General features: G+C 36.9%; 1 pseudogene; it reads right to left on the reverse strand.

Moving 5' to 3' along the window:
* Positions 1-549: 549 nt before the first annotated feature.
* On the reverse strand, positions 550-12,326 carry LOC18034064 (annotated as a pseudogene).
* Positions 12,327-16,456: the final 4,130 nt, after the last annotated feature.

Genomic DNA, 16,456 nt, shown 5'->3' on the forward strand with positions numbered 1-16,456 from the left:
TGAAGAACTTTGGACAATTAGTTAGATGTTTTGTATCACTGAAACCAAAAACAATCCAGCATGTCCAAAGCCAGAAATGTTAACAGAAATAAAAGATGAACACGCTGAAAAACCTGATGCATAATTAATTTGGCATCAATTCCCATTACAGTCGGCAATCTCATACACTCGAAGTACAAATTAGTACAACTAGAAGTTCTAGATATCAAAGACAATCAATTTAACTAACAGAAAGTTTATGTTCAGTAGCCTCACAAATGAAAAACGAAATGCCATTTTATCTAGTTAGAGAAGAAAAAGTGGTCGTACAGAAAGAGCATAAAAACTTTGCACTTCCAGCTAATGAAAAAGATGCATTATAGAAGGAAAACATATGACCTGAATAATAAAAAGTAATTTTACAACAAAAAGTTGCCAGACTTTGAAACTTATCTGATGGGTTTTGAAACTTATCTGATGAGTCATCCATGTCTGCAAACAGAACCATGAACAGAACCTGGGGACATGCCATCACTACGCAACACTACTTCACGAGTTGTAATAAGAATGGGATTCTCCCAATCCAGATTTTAGGCAGAAAAAAACACGCAAGTAAATCAGCATTCAGCTCATTGACTTACTTGTGTCTCTTGAAATGTGGAATCGAGTTTAAACTAATTTCATTCTTAACAAGCAAGTCCACAACAATTGAAAGTATAGATGCGTCTGGCATTACATTTCTCTTATCTATTCTGTGAAGGAGTTCAATAACTTTTGATGTCTCATTATTGCGGATGAAACCCAGCATAAGCATATTAAATATGAGGAAATTGGGTTCCACGCCCTTTGCTTCCACATCAAGAAATAAATCATGTGCCTTGTCCATTTGCCCATCATTACAAAGCCCATGGATCATGATGTTATATGTTAAAACATTTGGCATTAGGCCTACACGAGGCAAACTTTGAAACAGTTCCCAAGCAGTTTCCAGTTTGCGTATTTTACACAATCCATCAATGAGGCAGCTGTAGGATACGATATCAAGTTCATACTTGAGAATTCTCAGTGTACGGAATAGTTCAACTGCCTCTACAATATAACCATTCTTGCAGAGCCCGTCAATAAAGGTAGTGTATACATATGTATTACCTGCCACATGATTACGCCGCATCTCATCAAACAGTTTTAAAGCATGCTCAACCTGGTGTATTTGAAAAAGGCCAAGAAACAAGGTGCTATATGTAACAACTGTTGGTTTATTCCTTTAGAGAGCATTTCGCTATAAAGGCTTAACGCTTCCTCTACATCCTTAGTCTTGCAGTACCCATTTATTAACATGTTGTAAGTAAAGACATCATGCATGCACCCGTTACTATCCATAGAAACAAATAATTCCCTTGCACGATCTATTTTACCCGTTAAGCAATAACCATCAATTAATGTGTTATAAGTAGATGTGTTGGGTTTCACTCCTCTCAAAATCATCAATTCTAACAGCCTACTTGCTTCGTCCATCTTCCCATTCTTGCAGAGCTCAGCCATGATCACATTGAAAGACACAACATTAGGCTGTACTCCTTGGTCCATCATATCAATAAACAAACACTTGGCCTCTTTCCAATCATTAGCATAACAAAAACCACGAATCACAGAGGTATAGGTAACCACATCTGGGTTAATATTCTTATCCTTCATCTGCAGAAACAATTCCTTGGCCTTGTCCGCAAATAAAAAGGAACCAGAGTCCCATTGTTGGTATTTCTAGCTCGCAAACTTTAGTTGCATTTTAATTTTAATTTTCAGTTTATCCCACATGTTAGAATGTCACTAATTACTCCGCTAATAGTTAGTTTAATTTCAAATACATTGCATCGGTTGCTTAATAGTTTGCTTCTGTTTCAAACTAATTTACCTTGTTACAATATCTCAAGTATCTCAAGTCTCAAGTGCGTCCTTAATAATAACATCATATTAAGGATTTTTCTAAGTTATATTTATTGTAATTTATATCTATATTTTTTTATTGTAAATACAAGTAATAAAGCAGTGGAATCAGGTGGGCTAGTGGATAAATTTTATTTGACTGTAGATTACATTAAATATAATTGAGGGAGACCCTTGCATTAATATTACAGTCATTCTGACTGAGTTTGTGACTTGTGCTCTCGTGGTATTTCAACTCTCTTACTAATGCTCGATTGGTGCTAGGTTGCATTGAAATAGCAAGCATGCCTTGTGTTGTGACTCTCATGGCCAGAGATTCGAATTAAAAAAAAAAATTAAGTGTATGGAATTGCTTTAGCTTCTCAAATGAATTATTTTAACGTAGATTTTAAAATATCAGTTTTATGATTTTTTTTTTTAAAAAAAGCTTTGTCTAGCTTTTCAAAAGGTATAGGGTGAGAAAAGCTCAAACTAATTATTTAGTGGCTGCTTCCTCCAGTATTCAAATTTGATTGACTAGTTGACGAAACGGAAACGTTGTTGGGTTTGCTCATAGAAGAAATTAGGTTTCTGAATAATGATAAATCTTATTAAAAGTCTGAATGAATAATATTAGGATTTTGAGCTCATTTTATAACAAGTTTAAATATCACTAATTTATCAAAATAGACAAATCCAAAATATAATATGATAATTAAATTCTCCTAATCAAAATAAGAAAAGAAAAACAAACGGCACTCAAATATGAGTTCTAGAAAAAAAAAGAAGATAAAAATCTTAGAAGAATTAGGAAAATAGGGAAAATCTTAATATTAGAAAATGACTACGAAAGAAGCGGAACTTTCGACTCAATCATGGGCCAGAACGACCTAAGTGTTCTAGTTATTTTTTTTTTATCTCGTCATAAGCTTCAAAATGGTATATTATATGTTGAAAACTGACACCGGAAGATACACTGCTCGCGACACACAACACCTTACATCACTATTAAAAAAAAAGTTCTTCAAAATCATTGTTTAGTTTAAAAAAAAATCACTACTTTAAAACCACTCGATCATACCTCTAGAGGCAACTTTGCGAGTAATTTAATAAGATACTTGGTAAATCTAGAATTTGTGAATAATTTGATAAGATGTAAGTAATTTAACGCCCCTCTAAAATCCTTATAACACCTATTTTGAATTTTTTTCTTAAAATTCTCACAGTTTATCTCAATATATATATATATATATATATATATATATATATATATATATATATATATATATATATATATTAAACCACGTGGTTTAACAGAGTTAGTGTTCAATTCACTATAAAACAATGTGATCTCTATAGTGTGTCTGCACTGACTTTATTAAACCACATGATTTAATAACGAATCTTCATGAACAAAATGGGGGCTCCCACATGAGAGGACTCCATAAATTTTTTGCCCTAAAAATGTATATTTTTAAAGTTTTTTTTATAAAATATATATAAATAATACAATATTAAATTATTTTCTTATATTTTATATTTTACTAAAATATAAATATAAGTTAATATAAGTTATAAAATGAGGTGGGTGTAAAACGTTTGTTAAAAGAATGATTTATTTATGTGTTTAACTAAATTTTCATTCAAAAATAAGAAACAAATTTAAATTGTATTTAATTATTTAGGTAATTTCAATTAAAAAGAAGTCTTATTGGAAGGGTGTGGGAAGGCCTAGTCACTTTTGAATGGGCCAATTTCAATTTCTAGCTCCTTTTAGGTTTTCAATTGAAAAAAAAAATAGATGCATAGCTTATTTATGCCACATTGAAGTCTTCTAGGCTTTTTAAAATCTGTCCCAATATTCATAATTTATTAGATGGGAGAAGGTATTAATCTTGACTAATGATATTTGACCCTCTTGTTTATCTTATTAACTCCCATTTCTTAAATTAATTCACTTTTTCAAATTTACCCTTAGTTAGAAAATAAAATATAGTTAAAAAATAAGTTTTTTTTTCCTTTCTCACATGCTTTCTCTGTTGTTCTCTAGCATCATCTTCACTCAACATATATGTTCATCACTACTATATCCATCACCATCATCACTACTATCACAACACATCTTGATCAACATTAATCAAAGACTAACTACAACACATGAATCTTATTTTTTATTTTTTTTATAAAAACAACCACAAGATTATCGAATGAAAGAAATAAATTCATTATTCAACAATTCAAGTAAACAACATGTCTAATTGCCAAATATGTTACATCCCATCAAAATCAAAACATGCGGCCTCAAAATCAAGCAATCAAAATTATCTCAACCTACTAAAAGTATTCAGCCCTAATTATACTTAGTTTTGCAAAAATTAGCCTTTGCTTTTTATCTAAGCCATTGCGGTAGGCGGTTTTGAAGTAGTTGGCACTCAAAATATACCATGATAGTTTTCAATTTATTCAAGCTCAGATAGATCAAATGAATGCAAAGATAAATGGCTGTAGTAACACTAGAGTTGGCAATTCCAATTTTCCTAATTCTAAATGTGGTTGTAGTGTTAAGATGGAGATAAAGATGGATCGTCGATCCTTACCAGAGTTACTCAAGAATTAGTGACCAAAAACCTTAAAGCTAGTTGTAAATCTGACAAAAAGATCAACACATTTCCTCTGCCGCTTCTGCATAGAATCCATCCCAAGTAGATTATGAAGCCGCTTCAAAACTCATCATAAGAAGATCTTCAAGATTGCCCCTTTAAAATTAGAAAGGGTAGTATCTCAACCATTAAAAAAACAAATGATGGCCCAAAGTATCTTGCAAATGGTATGGTATATCTGTATGAAGAGAAAGAAACAACAAAGGTACCCATTGTTATAAAACCAACAATAGCAAGGAAATTTGTTTTGAGGAAGAATACCCTTAGAGCTATGAAAGCAAGAAAACAAGAGTGCATAGATGAGCATCTTTTCTTTGACGATTGAGAGCTCCATGGCACAGTCAATTAGTATTGCACATCATTTGAAAAATTTTGGTATATATTAGGAGAATAGATTGGACAAACATATTTGCAATGAAGTTATCAAGTTTACAAAGGTCTCAAACTTTATTATTGATATACAGATCAAGGAAGAAAAAAACTTGATTTATGTTTTTATTATGTTTTTTTGATTTTAAAGTTGTGTTAATTTATCTGTTATCCAAATATATGTGATACAAGTTTCTTTTTTATTTTCCTCCTTATAGACACTTGTATGAAGAGATGGATAATGGTGGTGATGTCCTTCCAATTCAATTTAGATTTATGGCTAAGTTACATTTAGATCAAGCAAGCTATCGAAGTAGATGTTCCTGTATTTAAGATCATTTGGACAAGATACAGAAAGCTCAATCATTGTATTCCCTTATAACTCGGAGATGGTTTATTTATTTTCTATCCATATTCTTTATTTTATCTTGTAATCTATTTGTTATTTTTCAAATTATTTATTTAATGGCCACTAGGTGTTAGTAGCAATTGATATGGTGAGGCGCAAAATCTTGATCCATTTGGTGATAATCCTTACGATGAGTTGAGGCAGATGATGAATGAGTAAGTTTGATTAGCTTACTTATTTTTCTTATTTTTTTGCGCGATGGATTAATTTGTTGACATTCATTATTTATTTCTTATAGTTGGATAACAATGCATCAAGTAAAGTCTAATAGAAAGAAGACTATGCAATGTTTTATGTGAAGGTATTAATGAAACAAACTTATAACATTCATTGTTTCCTTCATCAATTTATTTGGAACTAATTTTTATTTTTGTAGTGTTCGAAGCAACCTAGCACCATCGAATGTGGCTTTTATGTGATGAAGTACATTCAAGATGTTGTTCAAGTTTTGTACATTCTTGAAAACAATGTAACTTACTCTCTCTCTCTCTCTCTCTCTCTCTCTCTCTCTCTCTCTCTCTCTATATATAGATATATATATATATATAGATAGATATATTTGCCGTAGCAAGCTTGATTCGTTTATAACAATGATGTTTAATTGATCTTATGCCACTGTTTATGAAAATTGTTTGTTGATTAATGCTTGGAATTTGCATTATATGTATATATAGTCGCTAGGGATGAGAGGAAGTACTTCGCATGTTTATAATAACGACATACATTTCATTTGGCATATTTATTAGGTAAAAGCTACAACACATATCCAAATTTTATCCTACCGCAGTTTTAAATGCAGTGGACAGATCCATTAGCTGAGCATATATGATTATCATAGAGATATCTTTTTTTTTTATTGATTTTGTCTAGGATGAATTTTCTTAAGAACTATGTTTAATCAATCAATATTTTGTTGAATGTGTTTACGATGTTGTTTGGCAAAACTTATGCTAATTTTTAGTGTGTCCTGCTATCCTTCTAAAGTAATATTAAGTGAATCAAAATGATTATTACAAATTATCAACTTGTTGAGCAGCTTTGGTAACTATTGTTTACCATGGTGATACAATTTATTTGCATGTTTTTTATTTTTATTTTAATTGGAACAAATTTAAAATATATGTATATATTTTATTGTTTTATTTTAGAACAGGTTTAAAATAAATGTATTTTTCTTCATTGTTTTATTATTGAAGTTCAAGGGTTGTGATAAATATACTATGGACGATTTTTTGCAACTTCACAATAAGTGGGCCACATATGTTGTAAAGTTAACTATAACTTACAATAATCATGTAAATTATAAGTATATTTTTGCTTGCAAATATCCAAGACTTGTTTGTGTAGCATACTAGCTAATGTTTCTATGTACCACACTTGTAGGTGGGAATTATCAAGGAGTAGATGTATTGAGGAGATTTAATTAATTTGTGCAAACTGTCAAAATAAATATGTAATTAAGTTTCTTTCAAACTATCTTTGAGATGTATGTTTTATTTGATAATTATTTAAATTTTATTATTTAGATTAATTTTAATATTTTCTTTGAATAACATCATTTGATGGCAAAAGTAAAAAAGCAATGAAAACAATAGGCCAACAATAGAAATGCCAAAACACAAATTTAACCAAAATAGTCATGCACGATAAAAAATACATCAGCAGGCACTAACTCCATTGTATCATAAGATTAGTGATAATATATAATACTAAATATTGACACTAAAGGATTAATAGCTATCTATTTTTTCATATTGTTGGGTATATAACAAACAATTAACAAGTATAAGTGTTTGAAAATAATATCACTAGAGAGTCATAATATTCGTCATACTATAGTGAAATGAACCATTGACTTTTAATAATTATTTAATTGTTAACGCCATAGTATCATATTATTTGTGATACTATAGTGAAACGAACCGTTGACACATAATAATTATAGGTAACTACTATAGTGCCATAAAAGTTGTAATATTGTAGTAATAGTAATCACTAACATCATATTTGTAACATCACAAATGAGTGTTATTGTGTCCTAACTATTAGATTACGGACACATTTAACAAGTGTCACTGAAAGTCATTACTCACACTATTTTATTGTCAGTAAAGACTATTTTTTCTAATAGTGGGGAGTGCATTAGATTGTAACTAATGGTCATTTACATGGTAATTTACCATTGTAAAACAAGTTTGGCAAAGCTTTTCATAATAGATTATTTTGGAATTAGATTCTTAAATTGTTTTTGTACTACCTTATGGAAATTAGTTTATTTAAGAATAAACTCCACATGATAAATTGTAATTTTTCTAGATCTCATTTTAAGGAATATCTTACCTCTACTTAGTAATAATAATAATTATTTATAACTAACTCAAATTATATATTCTTATTATAACACAAAGAATAGCTTTTTGATTTTTATTCTTTCATACTTTTAGATAAGATTGAGTAAAAAAATTAATAAGTTTCCAATTTTCTATTCTATACCAATATTTGGGTGGCTTCGTTTGAACCGTATGAGGTGAAATTCTCCTATATGGTTCTCAAAGGGGAGTTTTCTTAGTTTACCTATCTTTCATCCTTGGATAAAAAACAAGTGAGAGGTGAAATACCACAAAGAGAAAGAAAATACTACAAAGAGAAAGAGTACCTAATAAAAAAGTGGAAGAGTACCTAATAAAAAAATGATTTTTGTAATCCGCACATGCTTTCTTAATCCACCCATAAAAATCATATTCTAGCTTTTATTTGAAAATATCTAACAATAGCTTCTATTGACTGAATAATTGATCCGGATCCTAAAAACAACAAGGCTTTGGAAGTCTGGTTGGTTCTTCGTGCCTAGTTTTGGTGTAGTGGCGATATTTCCATTCATCTCTTTTTTTCCAAGGGTTTTATAATTGGACATTAAACCTCTTTCATATGATGGAGTCGTTGGTGTATTTCGTGCTATTTTGCTATGTGCTATTCATGGTGCTATTGTAGAAAAAAAATTAGTTGATGATGGTGATGATTTTTTTACAACTATATAGAGATTATTTCTATATACAACATCACTATAGAGATGTATTGCTATAATTTGGAATATATTGTTTTTCTATAAGCTCTTTGTTGCTCCTTGAGAATTTAATTTTCTACTAAAATTATTTTAATAAAATTATAATTATATGATTTTCCTTACTTTCTCTGATCAACGGTGGAAATTAAATACAAAAAAATGAATTAAAAGAAATCAACTTATTTTATAATTCAATTACAATAAACTTTTAATGGATACACTAAAAATGCACACTCGTTAGGATAAACCCAAATTCCAAGTCAATCTTTTAGGAATGAACAATTACTGGTTGACCTTTTGTTACCTTTTGTGGTTTCGGCACCTGTGGGTGCAAAATCACAATCAGCGTTCTCTTGTGTAGTTTGAGCCTTCTTAGGTGGATTTGATCAATTTTTACAGAATCACAATCACCATCTCTTGGAATCAATACAGCTTGCTATCATTCAATATTAGTATTTGCATGTGTTGGGACATCGTTTGTCTACTTAGGTGTAGAATCACAATCAACTTCCTCGTGTGGAATTTGAACAACTTTGTTGCCCCAGCTCTTGTGGAATCACAATCACTTTTTCTCCTGAAGTCAATAACAACTTGTCATCCAACATTATTGATTGTTGGTAAGTCATTTGTCTAGTCAGATGCCTTTTAGGGTGCTGGAGCAATCGTTGCCATGGTAACCCCACAACAAAGAGGCGTGACCATCATGCAGAAAATCACAGAAAATCACTGCATTCTTTATGACAGCCGTGGTTCAAAAATAAATTCATTCACTCCATTCTTTTCAAATCTATCTTCTTCTTGTCAATTCCACTAGTTGGATTCTTGGACTTGGGCAAGTTTATATGCTATCAAAAACGAATTAAAAGAAATCTCAAAAAATTTATTTTTTGCGTGTTTAGTGGAAGAATTTTATAGAAAAACTTGTATAGAAAAATAAAGCTTACATGAAAAAATAAAATAAAGCATTCATTGCATCAAATTAGTGAATTTCGCTGCTAAGACAGCAAAATAGCAAATGGAATGCGCAGCAAAAGAGAAGAATGCATCCTTCATTTCTAATGATAATATGCTGAGAAACAAGCCTTCGATGAGATTACAAGTAGCAGAAGTCCAGCAAAAGTGTAATGGATTTTTTCAATCAGTAAGCAAAACAATGCAGCACAACAGAGCAGATTAATGCATAATTTTAGAAGCAGAGATCAAGCAATAAGTGCTTCATTCCTAAGTGATTTTCTTAGGATATTATGACTAGCTAACAGTCCAGCTTAGTACATCGCTTGTAGATATGCTATTTTATATTCTATGATTATAAAGGTTTTACTTTTCTTGAAACCAAAGTTATGTGATCATATAGGGACATGAAAATTAGCCAAACCAAGATCAGTTCCAAATTGTGGTCAAGCGAGGAAATTAGGCTTATAAATTCTGCATTTCATTACCATTATTATTGCTGCCAACTTTCAAGCAAATCATATGCTGCCAATTATTATGATTCCTAGAACAGAGTATTAAAACATCTTGAAGATTGAAGAGTAGGTATATACGCACTTCTCTATATCTAACTTTTGTGTGCATATGCTTGAAATAAATCAGTTATTGGATGACTTTTGTGCTCCTTGACTGAGCTCCTACACTTGATCATAACTTGCTCATGAATCATTTTTTTTTTCTTTTTTTGACTTGTTTCACAAGAGTTGGGCCAATTTGCAAACTGGTGTTATCATTTAGTACCAGAATTTCCAATTTGTTGACAACCATTTCACAGCTATCATGTCGTAATAAATATCTGCTTAATAGATTCCTCGGATTGAATTTCCAGGTTACACCGCGACTTTGGCCTTTGAGCAGGTCAAGGGATATGCCACAGCTGTCAAGTACAACTGATTATTTCAGGATATGACAATCAACTAGAAAGCAAAGCAAAAGTGTAAAGGCATCACTTTTCTTGGGACGAGAGAATTTACCAGTATAGGACATTAGAAACCGAAGGAAAAATTATTCTTCTTATATTCTACATATCATTTCAATCTGCCGGAAATAAGATAGATTATTCATCTTGGTCAGTCATCAGTTGTGATTATGCTCTGGCTACGATTCTAAAAGCATTTATTTTCTTGAGACAAAAGTAATTATTAAGAGCATATTAGGTACATGACAATGTGAAAGAGAAGTGAAGGGTTGTAATCTTTTGTTCAATTGAGGAAGGCTTATTCTTCGTTTCACTACGATTACGCAAAATTTAGATCAATCAAATTATTCCACAGCATAATGTCATGGGATGAGTGTTTTGCGCAACAAACCTGTGCGACACTTAGACAACTTTGTCGAATGTTTCTAAGTAAGCTTTGAGCTTTTCAAACTAGCTAAGCTTAAAGGTTTTCGAAGAGCTAGAGAGAAGAGAGCAATGGAGCCAAATGAAAGAAATTGTATTGCTTACAAGAATGCTTACAAATGTTTGAGTTGCTTGCTCTAAGCTTGTTGTTCAAATGCCAAATACCATCCCATATTTATAGGGGAGGCTTGCCAAGCTCTAGAGATTCTAGAGAAATCTACCAACTATCTAGAATTTACATGTGCTGGAATTGTATAGAAAATTCTAGAGTATTTACAAGCTTAATGTGCTAGAGTTGCCTAGAACTTTCCGAAATCGGACCAAGCTAGCACTCTTGGCCTTGTCTTGGACTCTTGGTGGGAAAATTGGGCTAGCAACTTGGGTGGTCCACAACATCCTCCCCCACCCTAGCTCGCTGCGTCCTCATCGCGTTCTCATGCTTGAAATTTTGGATGTGCTCAGCTAATTGCCACAAAACTTCTTCACGTTCCCAAGTGGCTTCGCTCTCGAGGAGGGTTTTCCACTTCACCAAGTACTCGCTATGTGCTGGCACACCTCTTCTTGAAACCACGCGATCCGCAAGGATGTAGTCCACATCTTTGTCGAATGCGGTGACAACGGCAGTTGGCACACGCCTCGATTCTCCGCGACTTGGGTCTTTTGTATCTCCATGATAAGGCTTGAGAAGGCTCACGTGAAAGACCGGATGAATCTTGAATCTTGGCAGAAGTTGGAGTTGATACGAGACGTTGCCCATATGTCGTACAATTCGAAAGGGTCCCTCGTAGCGTCTCACTAACCCTTGTGCACTTTTCGCAAAGCTTGAATTGTTGGGGTAGGACCTTGATCATGACTTGATCACCTTCCTTGTACTCAACATGCCGTCTCCTTGTATCCACCCACTTTTTCATCTTCCTTGCGGCTTTTTCAAGATAGGCTCGCATGATATCCGCTTCCTCGTACCATTCGCGAGGGAGCTTGTGTTTGTGTGCCGCGGGGCTCTTTCCTCCATAAGTTGAGGCTATGGCGTTGGGGGTCATGGGCTGAAATCCCATGATGATCTCGAACGGACTCTTGCCCGTAGCCTTACTTCGCTACAAGTTATAAGAAAATTAGGCGATATCAAGTAGTTTCGCCCAATCTCGCTGATGAGCGCTTACGTAGTGTCTCAAGTACATCTCGAGGAGGCCATTGATGCGCTCGGTCTACCCATCCGTTTGTGGGTGGAAGCTCATCGAGAACTTGAGATCGGTTCCCAACATCTTGAAGAGTTCCGTCCAAAAATACCTAGTGAATCAAGGATCTCGATCGCTCACAATACTCTTTGGAACTCCCCAAAGCTTCACAATGTGCTTGACGAATAGGCGGGTTGCCTTGTCCGCTTTGCAATCGACTAGTGCGGTAATGAGTGTGGCGTACTTGCTGTAACGGTCGACAACAACCATGATACTGTCGCACCCTTCGGACTTGGGCAGCTACATGATGAAGTCCATGGAGACACTTTCCCATGGCCTTGTTGCGAGTGGTAGTGGTTCCAATAATCCCGCTGGAAGTTGATGATCCACCTTGTCTGGTTGACACACAAGACATGTTCGCACATATGCTTCGATGTCGTCTCTTATGTGCGACCAAAAATATGAGGCTTACTAGAGCAGTGGTGCACTCGATTATTGGGTGACCAACCCACTTAGAGTCGTGGCACTCCTTGATAACTTCATTCAGCCAATTTTCCCACCTTGGCACCAACAGCCGATCTCCCTTGGTGAGGAGGATGTTTTCCTTTTGCTAAAATCACCTTGTCTTTCCCTCGAGCACCTTCTCCAGTAAATTCTTTGCTAGTGGATCTTATTGGAGGCCTTTCTTGATGCGTGAGACAAGGTCGGACTTCGATTGACTCATGTTAAGTGTTTTCAATTCGGCCTTACGGTTAAAAGCGTCCGCAATGACATTGTCTTTGCTCGGTTTGTACTCGAGTAGATAGTCGAATTCCGCAAGAAATTCTTGCCACCGCGCTTGCTTTAGACTCAATTTCTTTTGAGTTTCAAAGTAGCTTGTCGCTACGTTGTCCGTCATTATCGTGAAGTGTGAGCCAAGTAAGTAATGTCGCCACACTCTTAGACAATGGATGACGGCTGTCATCTCATTTTCTTGCACCGTGTAGTGGCATTCCATATTGTTTAGCTTTCGACTCTCGAACGTTATGGGGTGGCCTTCTTACATAAGGACTCCACCAATGGCGAAATATGAGGCATCCGTTTGGACTTCGAAGGGCTTTGTGTGGTCCGGAAGGGCGAGGACGGGCTCCTCCAAAATTACTTTTTCAACTCCTCGAATGCACGTTGGCACTCTTCGGACCAATGCCACGTTCTATTTTTCTTGAGCAAATCCGTCAAGGGTGCCGCCTTGGCTGAGTAGCCCTTGATGAAGTGTCGGTAGTAGTTCACTAGCCCAAGGAATGAGCGAAGCTCGGGCACTTTTGTGGGAGGCTCCCATTCGAGGATGGCCTTCACCTTGGCATTCTCCATCATAAGCTTCTCACTCACAATCTTATGGCCAAAGAACTCCATTTCTTGTTGGGCGAAAGAGCACTTCTCCATCTTGATGAAGAGCTCGTTATCTCCAAGTACTTAGAGGACTTGTCGCAAATGTTGGGCATGCTCCTTGAGTGTGGTGCTATATACCACGATGTCGTCCAAGTACACGACCAAAGAGCGGCTGAGGAATGGTTGGAGCACCTTGTTTATGAGTGTGCAAAATGTGGCGGGTGCATTAGTAAGGCCAAAAGGCATTACAAGGAATTCGAAAGACTCGTACCTTGTTATGCACGCTGTCTTTGGTTCATCTCCCTTGGCAATGCGCACTTGATAGTACCCGGAGCACAAGTCGAGTTTGGTGAAGTACGGCGCTTTGCCAAGCTGGTCGAACAAGTCCGCAATCAAGGGAATCAAATACTTGTTCTTGATGGTGATCTTGTTGAACGCTCTGTAGTCGATGCATATTCGCAGCGAGCCATCTTTTTTCTTTTGGAAGAGCACGGGTGCACCGAATGGGGCCTTTGAGGGCAAATGTAGCATGCGTCCAACAAGTCTTTCAGTTGTCTCCGCAACTCCTTAAGTTTGGATGGCGCCATGCGGTAGGACGCTAGGGCTGGTGGCTTCGCCTTGTTCCAGCTCGATCACATGATCTATCTCTCGTTGAGGTTGGAGCTTCTTCGGAAGTTCTGGAGGCATCATGTCTTTGAACTCGTTGAGGACGGCTTGTATTCGCGGAGGGACTTATCTTGGCAATTTTTCGCTATCTCCTTCCTTATTTAGTTCCCTGATGGAGACTAATAAGTTTGGGTTCTTCTTGAAAGCCCTTTTGAATTGCATGGGGGAGAATGTCTTCTCCTCGGACTTGCCTCGTTCCGTAGGAACCATGCATGCCTTGCTCTCGTCAAGGATACTTAGGGGGTTTCTAGTGGGCAGCGGGAAAGCATGGACTTGGTCGAAGAATTCCATGCTGAGAACCATCTTGAAGTCATCCATGGGCACAATGGAGAAGTCAAGCTTTCCGCTCCACATACCAAGTGTGATGTGCATGCCTTGTGCGATACCCGCAATTAGCTTGGCGGGTGAATTTACCGCTTTCATTGTGCCTCCTTCCTTGGTGGCCTTGAGGTCTAAGCGCTTGGCTTCATCTACGGACACAAAGTTGTGCGTCGCTCCCGTGTCTAGTAACGCGTGAATGGACTGGCTGTTTACCTTTACGCTTACATACATGAGCCCTTTCTTGACAAGCGTGGGTTGTTGGCGATTGAGTGCGCCGAGGCGTTGGAGAGAACCCATGCTGAGTTGGGGTTCTTCCATGGATATTGTGGGGTTACTCTTGAGTTGGGCAGCAAGAGCGTTGAGCGACTTCTTCTCTAGACAGTCGCATACCCAATGAGGACCGTTGCATATGAAGCATGGGCTACGTGGCTTCGGTGTCTCCTTCTTGCCCTCCGATTTGCCTTGCTCGCTCTTGTTGCTAGGTGGCTTTTTCTGTCCCCAATCTTTGCGGTTGTTACTGCCCTTATCCTTGCGACTCTCTCCCCTACCTTTGCCTTGGTTGGCCTTTTTGTCATTGGATTGGGTAGAGTACTCGGTGAACAATTCCTCAATGGCAATGGTGTCGTCTAGTGTTTGAACGCCACGCCTATCAAGCTCAGTCTTGGCTCAATCCTTGAGGCCATCTTGGAAGTAGAAGAGCGAATCCTTGTCGGACATGTCACTTATCTCTAACATAAGAGTAATGAACTTATTGATGTAGTCCCGAATGCTACCCGATTGCTTGAGGCGACGTAAGAGCGCTCACGCTTCGTTCTCCGCATTGCTTGGGGTGAATTGCTTTCGGAGTTCTTGCTTGAAGTCGGCCTAAATGTCGATGGTGCAAATGCCCTTGCCCATCTCACCATGCTTGCGACGCCACCATAGTTGTGCAGCGCCTCGAAGATATGTGGGTGCAGTGCTCACTTTCGATGTTTCTCCTCGGACACCCATGGCATCGAAGTATTGATCAAGCCCAAATAAGAAATTGTCCACGATTGTGGCATTGTGTGTGCCATCGTAAGTGTTGGGCTTTAGCACGTCGATGCGGCGTGCATCACTCGTACTTGCGGAAGTTGGACTTGCGGAGAGTGTGCGCTTGTGCCATGCCCAATCTGAGCGGACTTCATCCACTTCCGCACGGACAGCTTGTAGTTCATCCTGAACAAAGCTACGAAGTTTTAGCAACTCACATGGAAGGAGGGCTTTTGTTGCCACCGTAAACTCGGCGTATTCTCCCTCGAGACCATCCACTCTTTCCTCAAATCCCTCGAGTTTGTCTTGAGCGGCGGACAATGCGACTTCGAGAGTGGCTACACGAGGCTCCAACGCATCCACGGATGGGGCCTTGGACTTGCCGCGAGTCTTGCCTTGGGCACGCTCTCCCTCACGGCCACGGCTTGATTCCGGTGGAACATTCACACCAACAACACCCTCTTGTGCTGGATTCGAAGGGTTGGTCATTGCTCGTGAGCTAACTTGCGTGGGTGCAAACCTTAGCTCTGATACCACTTGTCATGGGATGAGTGTTTTGCGCAGCAAACCCGTGCGGTACTTAGACAACTTTGTCGATGGTTGCTAAATAAGCCTTAAGCTTCTCGAACTAGTTAAACCTACAAGTTTTCAAAGAGTTAGAGAGAAGAGAGCAATGGAGCCAAATGAGAGAAATTGTATTGTTTACAAGAATGCTTACAATTGTTTGAGTTGCTTGCTCTAAGTTTATTGTTCAAATGCCAAATGCCATCCCATATTCATAGGGGAGGCTTGCCAAGCCCTAGAGATTCTAGAGAAATCTACCAACTATCTAGAATTTACATGTGCTGGAATTGTATATAAAATTCTAGAGTATTTACAAGGTTAATGTGCTAGAGTTGCCTAGAACTTTTCAGAATTGGGCCAAGCTAGCACTCTTGGCCTTGTCTTGAGCTCTTGGTGGGCAAATTGGGCTAGCAACTTCGGCGGTCCGCAACAATAAGGTCAGATTTTATTACCAAAAAAAATAATGGCTACGATGTAAGCTAGAGGCGGCTACCCATATGCACCAGCTGATTGAGTGACTTGCTAGTTCCACCTCTTAAATCCAAGAAAATTGTGTACTGAACAGCTTGGATTCTTTTCTGATTTGAGCTTTTATCTTACCACATACAGGATTGT

The sequence above is a fragment of the Citrus clementina genome, unplaced genomic scaffold (genome assembly GCF_000493195.1).
Source record: "Citrus clementina cultivar Clemenules unplaced genomic scaffold, Citrus_clementina_v1.0 scaffold_8, whole genome shotgun sequence".
NCBI classification, from domain to species: domain Eukaryota; kingdom Viridiplantae; phylum Streptophyta; class Magnoliopsida; order Sapindales; family Rutaceae; genus Citrus; species Citrus x clementina.